The sequence below is a fragment of the Hemiscyllium ocellatum genome, chromosome 4, assembly GCF_020745735.1.
Source record: "Hemiscyllium ocellatum isolate sHemOce1 chromosome 4, sHemOce1.pat.X.cur, whole genome shotgun sequence".
Lineage (NCBI taxonomy): Eukaryota > Metazoa > Chordata > Chondrichthyes > Orectolobiformes > Hemiscylliidae > Hemiscyllium > Hemiscyllium ocellatum.
The window spans coordinates 126514256-126537909 of NC_083404.1; the positions used below are offsets into that span (position 1 = coordinate 126514256).

General features: G+C 43.6%; 1 protein-coding gene across 1 annotated transcript in view; it reads left to right on the forward strand.

The window, feature by feature from the left end:
- The first annotated feature begins 1748 nt into the window (after positions 1-1748).
- Positions 1749-23654, forward strand: part of ralbp1 (ralA binding protein 1) — a 64601-nt gene continuing 42695 nt past the window's right edge. Inside the window, exon 1 of the mRNA XM_060823850.1 lies at positions 1749-1799. The gene's annotated coding sequence lies outside the window, so the exon portion shown is untranslated. The remainder of the gene's footprint in view (positions 1800-23654) is intronic.

The window sequence follows — 23654 nt, forward strand, 5'->3', positions numbered from 1 at the left end:
TCAACTGACAATTTATTTCCCTCCTCTTGCTTAACAGACATTGTGCTTGCGGCCTCAGACTAAGTGAAAAGGAAGTGATGAAGCCCAAGAGTCAAAGTGGGCTCTGATGAAGAGTCATGGAGACTCTTGCCCTCACTCCACAGATGCTTCCTGACACGCTGATCCAGCATTTTTTGTTTTCGGTCAGAGAAAGAGGGGGTACACTCCTGTTTCAAAATTGAAGGCTGTTTTATAGTTTTGGTTTTGAGGATTGCACTGGCAGGTTGGTAAAGAAAACATAGTATACTAAACTACCTCATGGTAGACTGGTTAGCAAGGTTAGATCACATGGGATTAAGGGAGGACTAACTACTGAACAACTTCAATTATCCAAATGACACAGGTGGGGAGTATTTTGTTCGGATAATCGATTGTTCAGATAACACAGTTTACCCAAGCATTGGGACCTGGAGATCTTGTTTGGATAATCGAGGTTGCTCTGTATTTTGAACTGGCTCGAAGGTAGACAGATGGTGGTGAAGGATTGCTTTTCAGACTGGAGGCCTGTGACTAGCAGTGTGCGACAAGGGTCAGTGCTGAGTCCACTATAAGTCTACTTATAATTTATATAAATGATTTGGATGATAACATAGGAGGTGTGGTTTGCAAGTGACACTAAAATTGGAAGTGTAATGGACAGCGAGAAAGATTACCTCAGAGTACAACGGGATCTTGATCAGATGGGCTGAGGAGTGGCAGATGGAGTTTAATATAGATAAATGGGAGGTGCTGTATTTTGGAAAGGCAAACCAGGGCAGTACTTATACACTTAATGGCAAGTGTTGATGGACAAAGAGACCTTGGAGTGCAGGTTCATATTTCCTTGAAAGTGGAGTAGCAAACAGATAGGATAGTGAAGAAGGCATTCGGTAAGTTTGCCTTTACCTGCATGGAATTTAGGAATTGGGAGCTCATGTTGCGGCTGTATAGGACATTCCTGGGCCACTTAGAATACTGTATTCAGTTTTGGTCTCCCTGCTATAGTAAACTTGAAAGGATTCAGAAAAGATTTACAAGGATGTTGCCAGGATTGGAAGATTTGAGTTATAGGAAGAGGCTGAAAAAGCTGGGGTTATTTTCCCTGAACCATTGGAGGCTGAGGGGTGATCTTATCGAGGTTTATAACATCATGAAGGGCATGGATAGGATAAATACACAAGGTGTTTACCCTGGAGTGGAGTCCAAAACTAGAGAACATAGGTTTAAGGTGAGAGGGGAAAGATTTAAAAGGGACCTAAGGAGTACCTTTTTCATGCAGAGGGTGGTGAATGAATGGAATGAGCTGCCAGAGGAAGTGGTGGAGGCTGGTACAATTACAACATTTGAAAGGCATCTAGATGGGTATACTAATAGGAAGGGTTTAGAGAGATATGAGTCAAATGCTGGCAAATGGGACTAGATTAATTTAGGATATCTGGTTGGCATGGATGAGTTGCACCAAAGGGTCTGTTTGTGTGCTGTATGTCTCTATGGTTCTACTATTGTTTCAGAACTGTCAAGACTGGATGCCTTCTCTGCCCTCCCAGGTTGAACTGTAGGACAGGCCAAGTTGGAATTCTCGCAGCAACCTTGTGCAATCATTTCTGCTCTGCCTGGCTCAGTTTCTCAGTTCCCAGGAATACTGGTCTAACCAGTTCCTCCTGCTTTCTACCACCCTCCCAAACTTGAGTATTTTTGTTCTGATCACGGTCTTTTGTTTGTTCAGAGTAAAGAAGCTTACTGCAGTGACCCAGGCCTGCCCTTCTGGAAGCTGTGCTAAGGTTTGGATTCATCCTTCCTATTGCAGACTCCATTTGCTACGACTGTTGTCGTCCTTCTCTGCTTGCAATTGTTTTGGTTTTAAAAATAAGTTCCTTAAAGTTTGATGATTGATTTGTGATTTTGCCATTGCCGATGTAGTAATTTCTAAGGTAATTAGTATATTTTCTAAATAATTTCATTTCTCTCTTTTTTGGGGAGGCGGGGGATGAACTCCAATGTCACTGTGATCGTATAGTTAAACATAATCTACTCTTGCAATATTTTGATGCAGATTTTAAAGGGCATTCAAATGATGTCACAGTCATAGTAGATCTATTAAAGCGTCTAATTGGAAAATAACTAGTTGTAAACTATGAGCTGTATGATTATCCTTAAGTCCCTCAGTGACCCCTACCAGAAGGGGAGAGTGATGACTTTAGTTTGTTCCTATTAATATTCACCCTGTTTGTTTTAGCTCTTTACATAGTATTCTGAGTCATCAAGTTATCTTGATAGTTACCTTGGCTCTTGTTGTTTTAACATTGAACATGACACTGTCGAACTAATTATTGACACTGTTTTGTTCATGTGGTGCAGTGGTAGTGTCTCTACCTCTGGGTCAAGAGGCGTGGATCCGAATCCCACCTGCTCCACTGGTGCATGATAGCATCTCTGATCAGGCTGATGAGCAAAATATTTACAAAGAATGTTCAAAGAACCTAGCCTTTCGCAAGATGTTCATTCACTGCATGGTTGTAATTTGCACTCCATGGATTAAACATTTGAATCTCACACAAATACTGTTCCTATTCAGCATGAACTATCCAGAGATTGTACTGGAAAATGCATTGTTAAACTTTGGGTGAGGGCAAGGACCATGTTCATTTGTGATATTTCTTGCAGTTGAATAGTCACCACTCTGCACTGGCTGCCAATAGCAAGTTTAAGCCTATGTTTGGTATTTACATCAACACAACCCCCACCATTTCTTTAGCTAATAAATTAATGTTTTGGGACATACTCACATTGTGAGTCAGCTTCAGTATTCAGCTCATAAATAATTCTTTATGTTTATACACCCCTCTGGGCATTTCAGAATGGGTAGTAAATGCTGACATAACCAGTGACACCCTCATCCTGTGAATTAATAAAAATTGCATGGGATCCCCCAAGTGAAAGAGGCCATGATGCCCACATACAGCAGACCGCACATGGCAATCGACAAACAGAAATGGATCCTCCTGAAAGATGACTGAAGTATAAAACTGGCTGTCATAGCATTTGTTAACTTGGCAGATGACTAGGCTGCAGTGAGGGAATTTGGTGTTTGTAACAAAGACTGGAAACATTAAGCTCCATCTGTCATGTTTTTAACACCTATTCAACTTGCCTGTATCCCCCTTATGTCCTCATCACAACATGCACTCACATCTTTTTATATCATCAGCAAATTTGGATACGTTACGTTCTGCCTATTCCTCTAAATCATTAATATAAATAGTAAAGAACTGAGGGCCAATGACTGATCCTTATGGTACTCTACTAGTTAGGCCTTTCCAATATGAAAACAAACCATTACTCCCAAATTTCTATCTCCCATGTATTAACCAAACCTCAATCCATTCTAGTTCATTAACCTCCCCCCCCCCCCCAACACTGTAAGCTCCTACCTTGCTCCTCAATCAACGATCATTTATGTGGCACCTTACTGAATACTTTTTGGAAATCCAAAAGTAGTGCATCTACTGGTTCCCCTTTATCAACACAGCTTGGCCTATCCCAAAACAACTCTATCAAATTTGTCAAATTTCCCTCTCACATGATTGAGCTATATTGATTTCTGTTGTTTTCTGTTATACCTCTGCTTGATTGGGTTAAGCTTTTCTAAATGACATGCTCTTTGTTCCTTGTTATTAGACTCTCGCACTTTTGCATCTGCAGATGATAGGCTAACTAACCTGCAGTTTTTCTACTTTCTGTCTCCTCTCTTAAACAGTGGTGTAACTTTGGTGGTTTTTCAATGCACTGGAACCCCCCCCCCCCCCCCCCCCCCCCAGATTCCAGAGGGCCCAAAACAGTTTGACCAATGCTTCCACAATCTCTACAGCCACTCCCTTTTTTCACCCAGAGTATGGTGGGAATGCAGAATGCACTGCCTGGGTGGATAGAAGAAGCTGGAAGTCTCACAACCTTTAAAAATACATGGACGAGCATTTTAAATGTCATGACAATGAAGGCTATTGGCCAAGTGCTAGCAAGTGGGGGATTTGTGTAATCAAGATGGTGCAGACTCTAACTCATACCCTATCACTGGGCCAAAGGGCCTCTTCTGTGCAATGCCACTGGTCATGCTGTTTCTTTGTAAGTTTATATTCCAATCAGTCCAGTCCAGCTCTGTTCTAACCCCATTACAAAGCCAGCTCTCTGTGAATTGATTTTTCTTTCTCTGAATTATTGCATGCCATTTTCCACCATCACCCTGATTTTTACAATACAATGATCACTGTCTCCTGAATGTTCCCACACTGATACTTGATGCACTTGGTCCACCTTCTTTCTGAGGGCCAGGTCCAACAATGCTCGTTGGACTGGGCACACACTGCTGTAAAAAATTCCTGAACACAATCTATGAACCTTGACCCTTTCTGCCTCTTAGTCTACGACTAGTATCCCAGTTTATATTTGGGTAATTGAAATCTCCCATTGTAACTACTCTGTAATATTGGCATTTCTCTGTAATTTCCTTGTAGATTTGTTCCTCTACATCCTAATTGTTGAGCTATAGTCTGCACTGGGCAATGTAATTGCAATCATTTTATTCCATAGGTCTAGCCAAATTGACTCTGTCCCTTTGCTCCTTGAGACATCCTCCTCCTCTAACACCTGCACTGCCCTGCCTAGCCAACACCACTATCCCTTCTCCTTTTCCTCTGTTTCTATCTTTCCTGAACAACTTATACCCAGGAATATTTAACATCCAGCCTTGCCCTTCATTGAGCCAGGTCTCTGTCACTGCCGCAAATTTATAATTTCACACTGTAATCTGTATATAACTCCCCAACTGTATTTACTGTACTCTATGCATTTGCAAAATGATGACAAAATGGCAGTCTCCATGGCTATAATTAGTGTCTCTGGCACCACCCAATGATTTACCAGATTTATTCAATTCAATTTCACAGCTTGTTTTGGTGTAATTTGAACAAATAACTTACGATAGCATGTCCCATTGCACAAAGTGCTATAAAAGCAAAATACTATGGATACTGGAAACCCGAAACAAAAACAAATTGCTGGAGAAAATCAGTAGCTTTGGCAGCATCTTATGAAGAGACAAATAGAGTTATCGTTTCAAGTCTGGTATGACTTCGTCTTATGTTCTCTCCACAGATGGTGCCTAAGCTTCTTTGTTTGTTACATGAAGTGCTGTGTTAGTGCTCAACTATTGTTGACTGTTAATCAGGATAGGCAATAACTAGGGTTCATGTTTCTTTGAAGTTTGCAAGACATGTAGACAGAATGGCTAAGAAGGCGTTTAGCATGCTTGCTTTCATTGCTCAGACTTTTGAGTTGGGACAGCATGTTGAGTTTGTACAGGACGTTGGTGACACCTCTTCTGGAGTATTGTGTCCAGTTCCACTCGTCCTGTTGTAGAAATGACATTATTAAACTGGAGAGGGTTCCTAAAAGATTTACCAGAATGTTGCCAGGAATGGAGGGTTTGGTTAATGAGGAGAGGCTGGGTCTTTTTGCACTGGAGTGTAGGAGGTTGAAGGGTGACCCTTATAGAGGTAAATAAAATCACGAGGTATAGATAAAGTGAATGGCAGATTCTTTTCCCTAGGGTTGGGAATTTCAAGACTAGGTGCCATTTTCAAGGTGACAGGAGAAAGATGTAAAAAGACATGAGGGGCAACTTTTTAACACAGAGAGTGGTTCATATGAGGAATGAACTTGCAGAGGGAGTGATAGATGCAGGCACAGTTAAAAGACATTTGGATAAGTACATGAATAAGAAACGTTTGGAGGGATGTGGCCAAAAGGAGGTGAGTGGTACTAGTTTAGTTTTGGATTATGTTGGGCATGGCCTAATTGGATCAAAAGGTCTGTTTCCATTCTGTATGTCTCTATGACTCCAATCTATTGTCATTTTTAAAATATGGATAGATTTAGCTGCTTGAAAAGGAACAGATATTAACTTAAATTTCAGTAGTTGGTGTGCAATGATGTAAATTGTTAAACACATGAACAAAATAACCACCAAGAGCAGACATCTGGAATTATATGTTAAAGATTTTTGTAGACTTTGAAAAAATTCTGTTTTTTCATCACAACTCAAATGCACTCAAATTTAATAGGAGGAAAGTTGGCATTGACTGACAAAAAAAATCTGAACACAAATGTATGGTTTTGTTACATTCCCCGCCCCCCATTGCCCAGATGGTATCTGATGATGTGGTGCCGTGACTAACCTTCTCCCCAGCTGTTTGTAGAGTAAGGGCTGCATTCCTCTGCAGATTTTACACTGGGAAAACAAACGACGGGCGATCACAATGTCAACTCTGTATCTCCAACTCTGCATAAGGAAACAAAAGCATATTTGTGTGTTGTCTCAGTACAAGTGAAAATGTGCACAAAAGGATTTCTGTAAAGAAGCAATGCACATCATGAAATTCCACTTTACAATGCCGGCAGACTGCCAAACAGCACAGAAGGACAGTGAGTGCTCGAGGATTAGTTTTAAAGGCTAGTAGCTAACGTGAGAACCGCCCCGTGAACATGAAATCTTTTGTAAAATTAGTTTTGTTTTCCTTGTCATTTTTCTCCCTTCTCTTCTGAGGGCACTGAGTCTTTAGGTTTCAGAAACTTGACACCTGACTCAGCCTTCTATTTACACAAGTCTTACCGTGGAGTTATTTAGCTCATTTGGCAGGACAGATTGTCTGCCTCTATACAATAATATTAATAGCATGGGTTCAATTCCTGCACCAGCTGAGGTTAACCACAAAGGACTCTCCTTCTCAACTTGGCTCCTTGCCTCAGGTTAAACCTCCAGTTGTCTCTCTCTGGTAACTCAGTAGCCTATTGGTCCTGGAAAAATATGGTGACTTCACCATTGCATGGTGTGTTGTTCAGTTATTTTAATCTTTGAGAATATTACAGACAGGTTTGGATCTGTCCTCACTCATATACACATGCAATTTGGGTCATCGATGGGAGTCTCAAATTGTTTTAATCTCCAAAGAGCCATGTCAAATGTAATGCTTAAAACAGTACCCTGGCTGAGATCAAACAACCCAGCACAGACCAATGATTAAACCTGGGAATGATCTGGTCTATGTGACACTGACAGTCTGTTTCCCCTAGCTGTTTAGTCTAGACTGAGGCATCATAGCATCTGAGTAAGGGGTCAGCCTTCACATAATGATGGGTTGATGCTGTGGTGTCAATTCTGTATTAACTTGCAACTGTGGTCCCCTGCGTTGTGTTAACACATAAGTATTGTCAAGTATTCTGGAAACCTGGTGCTACCCCGAAGTGAGGGTCACCCACTCAACCTCCCAAAAGAAGGTGAGTCCAAAGGAATGGAAATGAAGTTGTCAGGAAACTGAGATATTTAGAGGTCAATCTGCATTTTGCCTCCACTCCCCATTTTTTTTGTCAAGATTGGTTTTTCCCTTAGCCTTTAACTCTTCTCCCAGGCAATGGAATTATTTGGCCATCGCTGGAGATAGGCCCCTAAGTGCAACACCATGTCTATGGTCACATATCTGAGGCCAAATCATTTCCACGTTCAGGTGAAGATTTGGCCTGGGGCTGGGAGAGACCCAGTTCCATGTGTCGTCACGAGGAGGCCAAGCTGAGGACTTGCTGATGGATAGACTCACACACATCAGCTCTCTCTTTCACATTTGCAGCTAAGCAATGTTGTAGGATGACAATGAGAAACAAACCAATGCACAGAAGCAAAAGGTAACATGCAAACCTACTTCACCTACATACCAGACACCCCATCAAGCTGCTGGATCCTACATGCCTCTGTTGTCCATTGGTGCTGAGGGTTGAAACTATATACTCAGTACGAACAAACCTCAGGTTTAGGCATTTTGCCCGAGTCAGTTTCAAAATTGTGCAAATTTCCTTAGTTGCCTTTTTTTTCAACTGACTTATTTCGGGCGGCACGGTGGCACAGTGGTTAGCACTGCTGCCTCACAACGCCAGAGACTCGGATTCAATTCCCGACTCAGGCGACTGACTGCGTGGAGTTTGCACATTCTCCCTGTGTCTGCATGGGTTTGCTCTGGTTTCCTCCACAGTCCAAAGATGTGCAGGTCAGGTGAATTGGCCATGCTAAATTGTCTGTAGTGTTGGGTAAATATAGGGGTATGGGTGGGTTGCGCTTCGGCGGGTCGGTGTGGACTTGTTGGGCCGAAGGGCCTGTTTCCACATTGTAAGTAATCTAATCTAATTCTGAAATATTACTCCTGAAAACTTGGCTGTCATGACAAAGGTTATTTATCTTGGACTTTATCACTGTGTCTGCAATGCGTTTGTGTCTGAGATGTGAAACTTCAAGAAACAACGTTGACTATTTTCCTTAAAATGTTGAATGCTGTACTGCACATGAGTGGAAGGTGATAAGGCAGTGACTGTTGGGAACTATTTCCTGGGTCATTGCAACCAATGTCCTCAACCACTATCCAGGGGTCACTGTTTAGTGAGAAGAAACTCCTTCCCCAAATTGAATAATGACTAAGAACAACTAGCCCATCATTGATTGGAAATCAAACTCTTAACTTGTGTCCATCAGGTGAATGAAACTTCTGTCTTAATCTTTTAAAATGTTTTTTTTTGAGGGGATCAGATTGTTTCTGCGATACTGATTGATATTTTGATGCTTTTGTGAGATGCTATAGCACAGAAAGAGGCCATTCAGACCATCAAATTCCTGTTGGCTCTTTGAAAGAGCTATCCGATTATTGCCATTCTCCTACTTTTTACTGCCAACTTTACATCCTTTTTCTTTCAGAATGGAATTGGATATAACTTCTTAAAGTTATAAATTGTTATGCTTCCATCACTCTTTAGGGAAGCGTATTCATTGAACAACACAATGCATGGTGCAATATTAATCAAATTTCGAAACAGCTTTCCCATTTCCTCAGGGAAGGACATAAATATTTATTTTTCACTGCGGTCTTTGGCTCCCCTTCACAGAGCAGCAGCATTCTGATCTCCTGCTGCCTCCAAGAGGTTGGCATTGTTTGGACTGTTCATGGAATATTAGATGTGCATATGTTCCTAATTATGATTGTTTTGATGGAGCCAGAGACCAGAAAGATTTCTAGCATAGGAGTGGCCAAGCTGTATAGAACCCTTGGCAATCGAGTTCATTTGTGTTTGTTTCTTATGCACTGGTTCGTCTTGTTCCTGTTTTGTGGGCCAGAAGTTTTGAAAGGTTTTTAACACTATGTTCCCTGGTTGGTGGGGAATTCTTAAATCATAACATTCCAAATCATTGGAATTATTACCAATAATAACCCTTATAGTACTTTGTTTGCTCCTGTCAGTGGTTCCACTTTTTCTGATCCCATTTCCACTGAATTTCTTCAAAAGTATATTAAATCCAAGATTGTGCCAGTTTTCAATTCTAAAAATATTGACAAAGTGAGAAACAGTCCCATAACTGAATGAGAATTTGTGCAATGACACTGAACAGAATGATGATAATGTTATCAACTGTTGCCAGCCCATCCTCTACTTGGTCTGAAGTGCACAAATCTCTTTCACTTTTTTAATTTAATCTATATGTGCCATATGTTGCTTCAAGAGATGACAACACCTTAAAAAGTACCTTTCCAAAACACACCCACACTCCAAACTCACAAGTAAAAGTGTTCTGACAACTCAATTAACAGTGCCTGTAAACAGGTAGTAAATCTCTCACAATGTAACGCTGGAAAAGCGCAGCATGTCAGGCAGCTTCCGAGGAGCAGGAATGAAGGGCAATGTCCTGACCACTCAAAGGATGAAAATTTAAACTATCAATCATTATTAATAGGTGCATTCTCTCGAGCCTTTAATAGTCTGATTCCACTTGTTAACTTATCAATACTGGATATCGGTTTGCTCGCTGAGCTGGAAGGTTCATGTTTAGACATCACCACGGGATGTTCAGACATTTCATCACCCTACTAGGTAACATCTTCAGTGAGCCTCTGGACAAAGCACTGCTAATGATTCCTGCTTTCTATTTATATGTCTGGGTTTCTTTGGATTGGTGATGTCATTTCCTGTGTTGATATCATTTCCTGTTCTTTTTCTCAGGGGTGGTATTTGTTAATAGAGTTAATTCTTGTGCATGTCTTTGTTTGGCTTGTCCTAGGATGGATGTGTTGTCCCAGTTGAAGTGGTGTTCTTCCTTATCTGTATGTAAGGATATTAATGATTGCTTCTGTAGTCCAATATTTCAATATATCTACAGGAAAACAACAATACAGACTAAATATTGAACTACAGAAGCAATCACCCCAATATCCACAAATGAAGCTGCATTAGAACATTATTCCAATGAGCCACCGCACACTGCAGCACAGAGAAACTACGCAGAGCAGAGGAAAATCACCTATACATTATATTCAAAAAGAACAGGTACCCAACGAACACAGTCTGCAGATCTCTCAGGAACAAACCCAAACAAGCAGACAAAACACATCCAGAATCCCAAGCCACCCTCCCCTACATCAAAGGCATCTAGGAAATGACTGCCAGACTACTCAGACCCCTTGGCATCATCGTAGCCCACAAACCCACCAACACACTAAAACAGCAAACATTGGTTAGGCCACTGTTGGAATATTGTGTGCAATTCTGGTCTCCTTCCTATCGGAAAGATATTGTGAAACTTTAAAGGTTCAAAATAGATTTACAAGGATTTGCCATGGTTGGAGGATTTGAGTTACAGGGAGAGGCTGAACAGGCTGGGGCTGTTTTTCCTGGAGCGTCGGAGGCTGAGGGGTGACCTTATAGATGTTTACAAAATTATGAGGGGCATGGATAGGATAAATAGACAAAGTCCTTTCCCTGGGATCAGGGAGTCCAGAACTAGAGGGCATAGGTTTAGGGTGAGGGGGAAAGATATAAAAGAGAGCTAAGGGGCAACTTTTTCACACAGAGTGTGGTATGTGTATGGAATGAGCTGCCAGAGGATGTGGTGGAGGCTGGTACAATTGCAACATTTAAGAGGCATTTGCATGGGTATTTGAATAGGAAGGGTTTGGAAGGATATGGGCCAAGTGCTGGCAGATGGGACTAGATTGGGTTAGGATATCTGGTCGGCATGGACGGTTGGACCGAAGGGTCTGTTTCCATGCTGTACATCTCTATGACTCTGTGACCCTATACAGACAACAAGCAAAACTAATGTCATTTACAAAATACCATGCAAGAACTGTAACAAACATTACATTGGACAAACAGGCAGAAAACTAGCCACCAGGATACATGAACATCAACTAGCCACAAAATTACATAACTGTCTCTCACTAGTATTTAGATTAGATTACTTACAGTGTGGAAACAGGCCCTTCGGCCCAACAAGTCCACACCGACCCGCCGAAGCGCAACCCACCCATACCCCTACATTTACCCCTTACCTAACACTACGGGCAATTTAGCATGGCCAATTCACCTGACCCGCACATCTTTGGACTGTGGGAGGAAACCGGAGCACCCGGAGGAAACCCACGCAGACACGGGGAGAACGTGCAAACTCCACACAGTCAGTCGCCTGAGTCGGGAATTGAACCCGGGTCTCTGGTGCTGTGAGGCAGCAGTGCTAACCACTGTGCCACCGTGCCGCCCTGTCGTTCCTCATCTGTATCCTTCCATACAGATGAGGAACGACACCACCTCGACTGGGACAACATATGCATCCTAGGACAAGCCAAACAGAGACACACATGTGAATTCTTAGAAGCATGGCATTTCAACCAGAACTCTATCAATAAACACATTGACTTGGACCCGAATACCATCCCCTGAGAAAAAGAACAGGAAATGACATCACCATAGGAAATGACATCACCAACCCAAAGAAACCCAAACATATAAATAGAAAGCAGGATCCATCAGTAATGTTTCATCTGGAGGCTCACTAAAGATGTTACCTATTAGGTGATGAAACGTCTGAACATGAACCTTCCAGCTCAGCGAGCAAACCTACATCCAGAACCTCAACCTGAGCGACAAATCTTCTCAAAACTCGCTAACTTATCAATATTTTCCTCAAAGTTTAAGTGTTCCAGCCGGAACTTGTAATCTTGCAAAACATCGATTCTTTTGCTCCTCGGATGCTGCCTGACCTATGGTGCTTTTCCAGCAACACACTTTTCAACTCGGATCTCCAGCATCTGCAGTCCCCACTTTCTTCCATTTTTGCGAAATAGTCCTGAAGAGTGCAAGAATAAAGATATTGAAAATGTATGTCTTTATTCATAAATGCTCAAGTTCTGTACTACCAAACAACTACTTCTATTCCCATGTCCTTGCACTTCCTTGTTCTATTGTATGCGTAATCTGATGGACCATTTCGAGTATTTTTCTTTTACCATTTTCATAACTCCTTTAAAAGAGATGTCAGATTTCATGAATGACATTTTCCTTGAAAAGCTGTTGAAAATAGTTTTTAAATCCTTCTTTTGGTATTCATTCAGCCATCACGGGAAATTGTCTAAACACTCAAAATAAAGCTCCCGCCATTTTTGAATAAAAGGATAAGAAATTGCATTTATGTATTATCTTTTGTAACTTCAGGGTGTCCCAAACCTTACAGCCAATTTATTTCCTTTTAAGTGTATTCACTGTTGTAATGTACACCAAGTGCTACAATTACATCCTAAAGATGATGACAGCCATACATTGTGTACATCTGAAGATCCCGTATTTCAGTGCAAAAATTAGTGGTTAATCGAGATTGATTAAGAGTGAAAAACATCTGTCCTTTTTGGTGCTCTGGGGCCAGTTTGAATCCCTTTTTCCGGTTGTGAAGAATTGCAGTAGCAGCCTTAGAAGGGCTTCTGGCTACCTCTCCATCCCTGACCTGCTGATTCTCAAACCATTGCTGCCTTGGATAGATCATCAGAATAGTGTCTATTCCAGGCAGGATGCCACATGTGCTACACAGATTAAGGGGAGCATACTAATTACAATCATGAGATAATAACAGGTGATAAAATTGCCAACACATCACCCATTCTAGATCACTATTTGTTGAAGGGACTACTGAAAATGGCCAAGTGAAATGTTTAAATCTCAGTTTTTGAGGGGCTTGATACCACCCACTCCCCCCCAACCTCCCCCCCCACCCCCAACCTCCCCCCACCCCCACCCCCACTTGCTGAATCAAGCTCCAAGCAGCTTGTAAAGAGCTGGCCAGTTGGCTCCTCAGACTATCACCATCCTCAGTGTTTGAATTAAGCCACACCAAAAGATTCCAGATCGCAGGGTCCAGCAGCCTCTGGATCCTAGCCATCATTGTTGGAGGTGATGACCTAGTGGTATTATTGCTGGAGTATTAATCGAAAGACCAAAATAATTAGATTAGATTAGATTAGATTACATCTTACATTTATGGGTGGCACGGTGGCATAGTGGTTAGTACTGCTGTCTCACAGTGCCAGAGACCCGGGTTCAATTCCTGCCTCAGGCAACTGTCTGTGTGGAATTTACACATTCTCCCAGTGTCTACATGGGTTTCCTCTGGGTGCTCCGGTTTCCTCTCACAGTCCAAAAAATGTGCAGGTTAGGTGAATTGGCCATGCTAAATTGCCCGTGGTGTAGGGGAATGAGTCTGGGTGGGTTGCTCTTCAGAGTGTTGGTGTGCGCTTGTTGGGCTGAAGGGCCTGTTTCCACACTGTAAATAATCTAACCTAATCCAAAGACCAAAATAATGTTCAAAACCTACCATGGCGAATATGAATTCAATCAAATAATCTGGAATTAGGTGTCTTATGTGGACCATGACTCCATTGTTCATTGTCAGGAAAACCCATCTGGTTCACTAATGCCGTCTAAGGAAGGAAGCCATCATTACCTGGTCTGGCCTACATGTGACTCCAGACTCACAGCGAATCTTAACTGCCCTCTGGGCAAATTAGGGATGGTCAATAAATGCTGGCCTAGCCAGCAATGCCCTCATCCCGTGAATGAAATAAAAAATGGCATGGCCTTCAGGGGATCGACAGCAAAGACTCCTCCTTCTTTCAGGGCTCATGGGGTGGGGCTACGGGGAGAAAGGGCTGGGATCACTACAGTCAGGGGAGCGGGAAGTTTTCAGGAAAGTTTTCAGTGGCCACGCATTCCCCTTCCCCCCATCTTGCTCCTGATTGGCTTCAGATTGGGGTAAATGGAGGAACCCTCTCTACCACTCAGCAGCAGGGCACTCTGCTTCCAGCCACTGTTTTTGCCTGCTGGGAAGGAGAGGTATCGGGTCAGTGACAGGTTGAGGCATTTTAATTGCTGGTAATTGACCACTTAAGGGCCTTACTTGCTCTGTGTTGGACCCACACTTAACTGCAGAGATGGTGAGAAGGGGGCGGGTGTCTCTACAGGGCCAATTATTTTGCTCTTTTTGCAACCTTTAGGAGAGAGAAAATTACAACTCTCAACTCCATGAACGAATCAGGAGAAATCCTGCGACCGATTTACTGCTGAGCTGCCTCAAAGTGCGTCATGGCACACACATGCCAGCAACAATACGCAACATCTCACATGTCCCAGTTACAACAGGTGGGCACCTTTCTGATAAACTGTAAAAGGGGGAGTAGCCCAATTGAACCTTCCAGGCTTCTCTGCCATTCAATATATTCACCACTGATGATCCTGCTCAGTCCCTTAGCCTGCTATCTTCCCAAGCCCTTTGAGCTCTTTAATCCTAAGGACAATATTTAAATCTTTATTGAAAACATTGTGACAGAATCATGTGAGGAATCCAATGAAGCCCGTCTTGACATCAGCCATCTTTTAACTAAGTTCTGGGCGTTGAGGCAAGATTTGTGTCATGAGGCAGCAGTGAGTTGCCTATTAAGGGGGAATTATTGCTAGTTAATGACCTCATTAACTGCACGTCTCACCTCATTAATGTGCAACTTCCTATCCTACCACTTACTACGGGCAAACTAGACACCAAGAGTTGTTGACATGGAAGTTAGAGTGGCATCATTAGCTCAATGCTTACTCCGAAGGACCCCATGCTGGGCACCAGGCACAAATATCTCACAGCATGGTCAATGGGCACCAACCACATGCGTATTGTGTACATGGGACATTGGCAGCTGACATGTGTCAGCCTCTTAAGAACCCTCATGGGACATCTCTGAACCACCTACTGTTGCTTCTGAACTTCAATGTTGCTCCTAAGCTGAACCAGCAAGTACCATTGTAATAGGAAGGACATTGTATGCTTAGGGACACACAGCCGGCCAATGGACTGGACCAGACCATCTCTTCACTTGCTGTATTAGCAGTCACTCTTTTCGAGTACAGCAGGATGCTCACAGCATCTTTTGCCTTCTTTGCATCTTGCCCCTCAGCTAAGCCTACCAGCCTCACCATCCTGCTGGACTGCCCTGCTGAGTGTGCCATGGTGGTCAGCAGGGGTGACATTAAAGAGGTTTATAAAATCATGAGGGGCATGGAAGGGATAAATAGACAAAGTCTTTTCCCTGGGGTGGGGGAGTCCAGAACTTGAGGGCATAGGTTTAGGGTGAGAGGGGAAAGATGTAAAAGAGACTTAAGAGGCAACTTTTTCACTCAGAGGATGGTACATGTATGGAATGATTTGCCAGAGGAACTGGTGAAGGCTAGTAAAATTGCAACATTTAAAAGGCATCTGGTTGCATATATGAATAGGAAGTGTTTGGAGGGATATGGGCGAGGTGCTGGCAGATGGGACAAGATTGGGTTGGGATGTCCAGTCAGCATGGACGAGTTGGACCGAAGGATCTGTTTCTGTGCTGTACATCTCTATGAATCTAAGTCAAGACAGCTGGCTACTGGTCAGGGGGTCGTGGAGTCATAGAGGCCTACAGCATGGAAACAGGTCCTTTGGCCCAACTCGTCCATGCCTTGCACAGTAAGTCAAGAGCAGACAGAAATCAAAAAGCCAGTCCAGGGGTTGGCTACAATCAGTCAACCACTTGGGGCAGTCAGAGTTAAGATCCTCTCCAGATGGCAGTGAGGAACTGAATGTCAGGCTACCATCCATCTTAACTCTTTCTGCCCTATTTTGGATGGTTCCCTCCGGGATGGAGACATGCAGGTGTTAAGGAAGATGAAAGCAGGTAGCACAGCTATTACTATTGGTACAGACGTAGAGATGTTCCAATGAATGATTAGGCAGCTCCTCCCCAATTGCACCAATAGTAATAGCTGTGCTACCATAATAATTCAACTCACCTGGTGTTTATACTCCATGCAAGCCTTGAATGGTAGCTGTGGAATAGTTGGTAACTCTCTCACCTCTGAGCCATAAGGTTTAAGTTTCAAGATCCCCTGGCAGGGCTTGAGTACAAGATCCAAAGCTGAGATTCCAGTGTGATACTGAGGGAATGCTGCACTGTCAGAGGTGCCATCTTTCAGATGTGGAGGTCCGGTGTTGGACTGGGGTGGATAAAGTCAAAAGTCAGATGACGTTAGATTATGGTCCAACAGCTTTATTTGAAATCACAAGCTTTCGGAGCACTGCTCCTTTGGCAGGTGACTTTACTTTCTGAAATAAACCTGTTGAACTGTAACCTAGTGTCGTGTGAATTCAATCTTTCAGATGAGATTTTTAAAAAGGCCCATTTCCCTCCTTGAGTGGATGTCTAAGATCCCAAGCATATGATCTTGAAGAAGAGAAAGGCACTTATTCCTGCTGTCTTGGCAATATTTATTGCTCAACTGGCATCACAAAAACAGATCATCTCATTACATTGCTGTTTGTGGGAGTTTCCGGTTTACAAGTTATTTGTCATGGTTTCTACATTACCACAATCATCAGAGTGACAGAATCACATTTTAAAAAGCAGCAGTAAACTGTTTTGAGACATCTGCATTGTGAAAAGTGACATATAAATGCCAGTATTTCCTTTTGCTTCCAATCTGCTTAAATTAGCTCATTTAGTATATCCTCCTTCTCCTTTCTCACTTGAGAACTTACCCTTTTAATGCATCTATGTTAATGACAGTGAGTTTCACACGTTAGGTCCAGTATCTGTTTCCCCATCCTCATTACCCTTGACCTGAGAGATTTGCTCTGCCATTTCAAAGTCAACACAATTTCTTGTGAATCTAGAGTCACATATCAGACAGACTGGCAGGTTTTCTTCCTAAAATATCGTTAGCCAACTTTTCTTATGTCAATTGATGGTAGTTGCCAGGATCACATTACTTATCTAGATTATTCATGAAGTTTAAGTGCTATGTCATAGTCATCATGTTGTACAAGACAGAAACAGACCTTTCGATCCAACTTGTCCATGCCAACCAGGTATCCTAAATTAATCTAGTCCCGCTTGCCAGCATTTGACCTATATCCCTTTAAACCCTTCCTATCCATGTACATATCCTGGTGTCTTTTAAATGTTGTACCAGGCACCTCCACTTCCTCTGGCAGCTCATTCCATACATACATTATCCTCTGCATGAAGAAGCTGCCTCTTCGGTTCCTTTTAAATCTTTCTCCTCTCACCTTAAAACTATGCCCTCTGGGAAAAAGACTTTGGCTATTTACTCTATCCATATCCCTCATGATTTTATGAACCTGTATAAGGTCACCCCTCAGCTTCCAACACTCCAAGGAAAATAAGACCACCCTATTTAGCCTCTCTTTATAGCTAAAACCCTCCAACCCCAGCAACAACCTTATGAAATTTTTCTGCACCCTTTCAAGTTTAACAACATCTTTGCTATAGCAGGGAGCCAAGAATTGAATGCAATATTCTAAACGTGGCCTAACCAATGTCCTGCACTGTTGCAACCTAACATTCCAACCTTTGCTCAATGCACTGACTAAGGAAGGCAAGTATACCAAACACTTTCTTCACTACCCTGTCTACCCTGCCTGCAAGGAACAATCAAGCCATACCTCAAGCTCTGTTTATTCAACCACACAGCGATGGGACTTGAACCTATATCCCAGACCATAAAGCTGGGCCGATGGCTGGGTTTTCCAGCCCAGTGACATTGCCATTCTATGCTATCTCTCTTGACTATCTTACATTTGGAACTGGTCATTTTCTGCTTCCCGTACGTGGAAACATCTTCTCTGTGTCTGCCTGTATTTTCCTACATTTTAATGGAACAAGGAGAGGGCTGTTGTGCACATTGAGGTAGGTGCCCAGGGCCCTATGAATTAGGAATTGGGCTCAGCCAGGAATAATAGGCCAGTGGTTAGGTTTCAGGGAACTGAGAGAGCAGGTAGTGAGCCTCACCGATCAGATGAGATCAAGGTGTTAATGGAGAACAAGGGTGCCCAGGGAGATGTTTGAATATGTTTCAATGCCAGAGGCTGCCCTGTTCATTTACAACAAGTATTCCAGGAGCAGGAGGACAGCTTCAGAACTGAAGGTGAAAACAAAGAAAATAAAACGTTGGAGAATTCCAACGTGATTCCAGGAGTTTTGATTGTGCAAAAGAGGACCAACTCCCAGTGGAGAACAATGTTTGGAAAACAGTCAAACCCTGAGCCGGTCTATGGTTAAGGTGGAGAACAACTCCCAGACAACTTGATCCTTTACTTTAGTGAAGCTCAACATAAAACTTGAGGAACAGTCTTATCAATTATGCTCCCTAACTTCTGGACTAAGCATTATCCTCAACACTTTCAGATCCTAATCTCTGTTTACCCTTTGTTTTGGATGGTGGTGGCTGATGATGATTCCCCTTTGACTCATTCACACCTCCTGAGAACCCACCTTTCAATTTGATTTCCCTTCCCATTACCGTCCCCGTTGACTTTGCATCATCACCCCACTTGTCATTCAGACTATCCTGCGTCCTGCCTGATCACAAGTAAATCAACCTTCTCCTTTGTTATGCCTAATCCCCTCCATTTGACAAACCACAAAAAAAATCTGCTAATCCTTTAACTGTTGTCAATCCTAACCGTGACGTTAAACATTAACTCTGCTTCCCTCTTTACGGATGTCATCTGATCTGCTGGGCATTTCTGGCATTTTCTGTTTTTATTTCATATTTGCTGCATTCGCATTTGTAAAAGTTCCAATCTAGTTGATCCTTGACATCTTCAGATGCAATGGAAGTCGATTTCTGCAATGATAAAGTTGCTTGTCCATTTCACCTTCAGCGGAGCAGTCAGAGAAAACACAGAGAGAATTTCCTTCCTGTAAAATGATGATAGGCTTTGTCAGAACCTTGCCCCAGCCTTTGGCAGGGAACCCCGTATGGTGGGATTGTCTTATGAGCAATGGTTGCACAGGTTTGGGACTCATTGAAGTTTAGAAGAATGAGAGATTCTCATTGAGAAACCTAGGATTCTTATGGCTCTTGACAGAGCAAAAAATGAAAGGATATTTTCCCTCATGGGAGAGTCTATGACCAGAGGGCATTGTCTTCAGAGTAAAGGGACCCCAATTTAAAACTGAGATGAGGAGGAATTTCTTCTTTCAGAGGGCTGTGAGTCTTTGGAGTTTCTAGCCACAGCAAGCTGTGTGGGCAGGGTCCTTGTGAGGCTGAGATGGCTAGATTTTTGATCAAGATTACAGGTAAAGGCATGAGAATGGACGTGAGGAATGTTGGATCAGCCATGACCCTATTGAAAGGAGTAGCAGGTTTGAGAGGCTGAATGGGCTATTTCTGTTCCTTTTCCTTATCGTCTTATAGAGTTTTTACTGGTTCCTTTCGTATGTCATTTGCCTTGAGGATAATTGCATCATTCCAGCTGAGATTAGCTGCTGGTCTGTGTGGCACAAAACTTGCACTTTTATTGACTGGATTTGGACTTATGGGTTTTTTTTAAACAAAGGGTTCTTGTTCTACTTTGATACAAATATTAATTTTGATGGTTGCTGCTCTGATTCTTCTCTGAAATTATCCGGTTCCTCAGTACTTTCTTGACGGAACATATTTTCCTCACACTACGTTTCCTTGGCATTGGGTATGGTCCTTGCAGTGGGAAGTTAGGTGGTGAATATTTTGATCTTCCCTGTCATGATATATTGCAGCAAACTTAGCAGTTTACTGTTTTCACATCGCAATCCATTTCTCTACTGCTGACTCATTCCATGAAATTTAAATTGTTTCCTACCCATTTTACAGATTCCGCTGCTGTGGATTCGCCCAATGACTTGCTAGTCGATTAGATAACATTACTTACAGTGTGGAAACAGGCCCTTTGGCCCAACAAGTCTACACCAGCCCGCCGAAGCGCAACCCACCCAGACCAATTCCCCTACATTTATCCCTTCACCTGACACTACGGACAATTTAGTATGGCCAATTCACCTAACCTGTACATTTTTGGACTGTGGGAGGAAGCCGGAGCACCTGGAGGAAACCCACGCAGACACGGGGAGGATGTGCAAACTCCACACGGACAGTTGCCTGAGGCAGGAATTGAACACGGGTCTCTGGCGCTGTGAGGCAGCAGTGTGCCACCATACCGCCCGTGATGCCCAAGAAGAGAAGATGAAACTCAGTTAGAAATCAGGAGATGATTTCTTGTTGAATTTCTTTCATTTTTTCCATACTGTTGATAGCTGAACATTTCTGTTCATGTCTGTGGAAGGGCATGAAATGTGTAAATTTTGAAATTAGATGTAGTTTCTTAATAATACAGTCACAGAGTCCTACAGCATGGAGACAGGCCCTTTGGCCCAAAATGTCCATCCACACTAGTCCCATTTCCTTGCAACTTGGCCTATATCCTTCTAAGAGAAAGTGAGGACTGCAGATGCTGGAGATCAGAGCTGAAAATGTGTTGCTGGAAAAACGCAGCAGGTCAGGCAGCATCCAAGGAGCAGGAGAATCGACATTTCGGGCATGAGCCCTTCTTCAGGAATGAGGAAAGAGCATCCAGCAGGCTAAGATAAAAGGTAGGGAGGAGGGACTTGGGAGAGGGGCGATGGAGATGTGATAGGTGGAAGGAGGTCAAGGTGAGGGTGATAGGCCGGAGTGGGGTGGGGGTGGAGAGGTCAGGAAGAAGATTGCAGGTTAGGAGGGCGGTGCTGAGTTCAAGGGATTTGACTGAGACAAGGTGGGGGGAGGGGAAATGAGGAAACTGGAGAAATCGGAGTTCATCCCTTGTGGTTGGAGGGTTCCTGGGTAGAAGATGAGGCGCTCTTCCTCCAGCCGTCGTGTTGCTATGGTCTGGCGATGGAGGAGTCCAAGGACCTGAATGTCCTTGGTGGAGTGGGAGGGGGAGTTGAAGTGTTGAGCCACGGGGTGGTTGGGTTGGTTGGTCCGGGTGTCCCAGAGGTGTTCTCTGAAACGTTCCACAAGTAGGCGGCCTGTTTCCCCAATGTATAGGAGGCCACATCGGCTGCAGCGGATGCAGTAAATGATGTGTGTGAGGTGCAGGTGAATTTGTGGTGGATATGGAAGGATCCCTTGGGGCCTTGGAGAGAAGTAAGGGGGGAGGTGTGGGCGCAAGTTTTGCATTTCTTGCGGTTGCAGGGTAAGGTGCCGGGAGTGGAGGTTGGGTTGGTGGGGGGTGTGGACCTGACGAGGGAGTCACAGAGGGAGTGTCTTTTCGGAACGCTGAGAGGGGAGGGGAGGGAAATATATCTCTGGTGGTGGGGTCCGTTTGGAGGTGGCGGAAATGACAACGGATGATACGATGTATATGGAGGTTGGTGGGGTGGTAGGTGAGGACCAGTGGGGATCTGTCCTGGTGGCGATTGGAGGCAGAGGAGCGGGAAGTAGAGGAGATGCGGTGGAGGGCATCGTCGATCATGTCTGGGGGGAAATTGCAGTCTTTGAAGAAGGAGGCCATCTGGGTTGTACGGTATTGGAACTGGTCCTCCTGGGATTAGATGCGGCGGAGACGAAGGAATTGGGAATAGGGATGGCGTTTTTACAGGGGGCAGGGTGGAAGGAGGTGTCGTCTAGGTAGCTGCTTTCAGCTATATCCTTCTAATCCTTTCCTGTCCATTTGTCCAAATATCTTTTAAATGTTGTTAACATACCCGCCTCAACCACTACTGCTGGCTACGATGAAAGTCTTTTCTCTGACTATCAGAAATGTATTTCATCATCATTTGGACAACATTTGGTCTCTCATTTTGGGTGCCTTATTATTTCTGAAGTACAAAGTTGTCAGAAGTGAGGACTGCAAATGCTGGAGATTACAGTTATTGGATTAGATTAGATTACTTACAGTGTGGAAACAGGCCCTTCGGCCCAACAAGTCCACACCTACCCACCGAAGCACAACCCACCCATACCCCTACATTTGCCACTTACCTAACACTACGGGCAATTTAGCATGGCCAATTCACCTGACCCGCACATCTTTGGACTGTGGGAGGAAACCGGAGCACCCGGAGGAAACCCACGCAGACACGGGGAGAACGTGCAAACTCCACACAGTCAGTGCCTGAATAGGGAATTGAACCCGGGTCTCAGGCACTGTGAGGCAGCAGTGCTAACCACTGTGCCACCGTGCCGCCCACAAAGAGTCAAGATTAGAGTGATATTAGAAAAGCACAGCAGGTCAGGCAATATCCGAGGAGCAGGAAGTTCTGATGAAGGGCTCCTGCCCAAAATGTCGATTTTCCTGCTCCTCGGATGCTGCCTGACCTGCTGTGCATTTCTAGCACCACTCTAATCTTGAATTACAAAGTTGTCAGTTTCACTATCCTGACTTGGAAACATATCACAGTTTTACCATTACCACTGGGTCAAAATCCTCAAGCTCCCTCTGCAACAGCGCTTAGTGTTGCTACACCACATGGACTTCAGTGGTTCAAGGATCATCTTCCCAAAGGCAAGGGGGTTGAGCAACCAATGCTAGCTTAACTGGAGAAGTCTATGGGTGGCACGGTGGCACAGTGGGTAGCACTGCTGCCTCACAGTGCCTGAGACCCGGGTTCAATTCCCGACTCAGGCGACTGACTGTGTGGAGTTTGCACGTTCTCCCCGTGTCTGTGTGGGTTTCCTCCGGGTGCTCCGGTTTCCTCCCACAGTCCAAAGATGTGCGGGTCAGGTGAATTGGCCAAGCTAAATTGCCCGTAGTGTTAGGTAAGGGGTAAATGTAAGGGTATGGGTGGGTTGCGCTTCGGCGGGTCGGTGTGGACTGGTTGGGCCGAAGGGCCTGTTTCCACACTGTAAGTAATCTAATCTAAAAAACCAAAACTGATGCTCCAGATAATATTGAGGCAGTGAAAGTTGAAGGTCCATAATGCTATCTAACGATTATCAGCAATTTAGCCAGATTTGTCCAAACCAAGTTGTGCAGAGAAATGCTGATGTGTTAAGTGGCCAAAAATTTGCACCTTAATAGGTTAGGGACCAGCATTCTGGCAGGCAGGTTTGCTACTGCAACACAGCTATGTTTAAACTAAGTGGAGAGGGGAGGGGACAAACTGAATGTTTAAAAAGGAAATTGAAGGGAAAGTTAGAACAAGGGAAGTCAAGAAAGACAACTGTATCAATGAGGCAGAAAACTCAGAAAGGGATCACGCTGTAAGGTTGAGTGAAATAGGAGTTGATGGGAAGGGTGAGGGCAGTAACAAATTAAAAATACTATACATGAACGCACGAAGCATTAGAAATCAGTTGGATGAGCTTGAGGCTTTTTTGGAAATTGGCAGATATTGTGGGGATAACTGAGACGTGGCTTTAAGTGGACAGGGCCTGGGAAATGAATATTC